The sequence below is a fragment of the Propithecus coquereli genome, unplaced genomic scaffold (genome assembly GCF_000956105.1).
Source record: "Propithecus coquereli isolate 6110/MARCELLA unplaced genomic scaffold, Pcoq_1.0 Scaffold346, whole genome shotgun sequence".
Taxonomy (NCBI): Eukaryota; Metazoa; Chordata; class Mammalia; order Primates; family Indriidae; genus Propithecus; species Propithecus coquereli.
Genome location: NW_012149130.1, coordinates 886,336 through 888,353, shown reverse-complemented (window position 1 = coordinate 888,353; position 2,018 = coordinate 886,336). Strand labels below are relative to the sequence as shown.

The 2,018-nt window shown below is 58.0% G+C and overlaps 2 protein-coding genes across 3 annotated transcripts in view; one reads left to right on the top strand and one right to left on the bottom strand.

Annotated features, from left to right (window-relative positions):
* Positions 1 to 676, bottom strand: part of FOXM1 (forkhead box M1) — a 21,565-nt gene extending 20,889 nt beyond the window's left edge. Inside the window, exon 1 of the mRNA XM_012651055.1 lies at positions 589 to 676. The gene's annotated coding sequence lies outside the window, so the exon portion shown is untranslated. The remainder of the gene's footprint in view (positions 1 to 588) is intronic.
* Positions 677 to 873: 197 nt separating this feature from the next.
* RHNO1 (RAD9-HUS1-RAD1 interacting nuclear orphan 1) overlaps positions 874 to 2,018 on the top strand; it is a 19,521-nt gene continuing 18,376 nt past the window's right edge. For both annotated transcript variants that reach the window (XM_012651052.1, XM_012651053.1), the window contains exon 1: positions 874 to 956. The gene's annotated coding sequence lies outside the window, so the exon portion shown is untranslated. The remainder of the gene's footprint in view (positions 957 to 2,018) is intronic.

Genomic DNA, 2,018 nt, shown 5'->3' with positions numbered 1-2,018 from the left:
TCTTAATTTTCTCTTCTGTTTCCTAACCAGCCTCTTATTATTGCCAACTCTTTCTGGCCGGGAAGACTTCCAGAGTGACTCTTCTAATCCCACCCCCGTCCTGAACAGGAAAACCTCGCTATTCGCTGGAACCAGGAGAAAGTCCCTGCAAAAGAGTAGGATGGAGGCAGTGTTGCCTAGTGGTGAGAGCGCCTGGGAGTAGGGGAGCGTGTGTGCGGGTTGGTCTTTGACTCAGTGCAGAACAAGCTTAGTCTTCATCCCGGCCAAGTCCGCACTAAGAAAGCAGGCCACCCCAGCCCTCCCGAGCCTGTGGGCAGGGTGCAGAGGTCAAACTTCGAGGGAAGGTCCAGGGGTGCTTTGAGCAGGAAGTCAGAAGGCCAAGACCAGGAGGTTGGATGCAGAGAAAATTTGCACCCTCTCGCTCAGACCTCCTTCCCGTATGGCCCCAAATCTCCACTCGTGGCCCGGGCCCCGCTGCTACATGTCGTGACCTCCGCGCCCGGACGACTTGCGGAAGCGGCGCCCGAGCCCCTACTCCCTGCCACTGGCCGGGCCGGGCCTCGGACTCCATTCCTGCGCCCCGCTCACCTCCAGACTGCAGCCGCCGCCGCCGCCGCTGCCGGGCTGTGGCTCGGAGGGCGGACTCCGGGCTCCTCCAACCTGGGGGCCGAGCCAGGGCCCCGGACAGGGACTCGCGCCGGGCCGGCCGGGTCCCCGGCCGTGTGGGAGGGGTGGGAACCCCGGGGGATCCCGGGAGGGGAGGGTGTCCCGGCCCGGGGCCGGGGGTGGGGTCCGGCACCGGAGCTTTCAGTTTGTTCCGCTGTTTGAAATTGGCGCCGGCGGAGCGTTGCGGTCACGTGACGGAGCGTCGCCAATCGGCGCCGGCCTTGTCTCCGCGTTCCGGGCTCGAACGCTCTGCGCCCTGACAGGAGCGGCTGCCGGGCCTTGCCGGGCGGGTAAGGCGGGCCGCAGGCAGGCTCGTGGTGGGAGAGGTGGCTGTGGGGGTCGGGGACGAGCCAGAGGGGCCCCCGCGGCCGGGCTGGGTGAGCGCAGGGACAGTCTGGGGACGCGCGGAAACGGCTCTGGCCGGGCCGGCTCCCTCGGCCTACTTTCCCTCCCGCTCCCCGGCCGCTACCCCGGCGACACGCCCCCTGCCTCCCCTGGGGTTTCTGACCCCTTCAGTGGTCTGTTTTAGTGGATGCCCTTCCTGAGGGAAGTTGCTCCCCAGTTAACGATCGTCTCGATCCCCCGCCTAGACTGAGTTCTTTGAGGGCCGCGTACGATCTTGTTCAAGTTTATTCCATCTTAAAAAATGTACACACAAGCTTCAAGTATTGACCTGCCTTTTGCTCCCCTCCCAAAGCCATGCCTTTAGATATAATAAAATGCTTTATTTATTTACTCATTCAGTAGATTTCGTTGAGCTACTGTGTGCCAGGCACGGCTAGGCCCTGAAGATACAATGGCAGACAAGGATTTTCCTTCCCCGGAGCTTACAGTCTAAAGGAGAGAGAGAAGAACATTTTCAAAGAATCAAATAAGCAAATGCAGAAATATAACTGTGACCTGACAAATTAGAGGTCACATTAAGGAGTTATTAGGTAGGACGGGAAAGGCTTTTCTGATGAGCGGAAGCTTGGTGTGAAATCTGATGCCTTTTACAAAGAAGGGAGGGAAGCCCTCTAAAGCAGATGGAATCATGTCTGCAAAGGCTGTGTGGCAGAAGAAAGCATGGTGACGCAAGGCTGGGCTAAGAGACCTGAATGGAGTGGGTATAGTTGAAGCGGGAGCCGGAGGGAGCCGGGCCTTGGCCATACTGAAGAGTTTTGTCCTTATCCAAAAATTAAAGGAAGCCAATCAAAACTTTCAGCAGAAGTGAGTCTAGGTGAGATTTGTATTTTATTTTATTTTAGTTTATTTTTTTTTTTGAGACAGAGTCTCACTGTGTTGCTTGGGCTAGAGGGCTAGAGTGCCGTGGCGTCAGCCTAGCTCACAGCAACCTCAAACTCCTGGGCTCA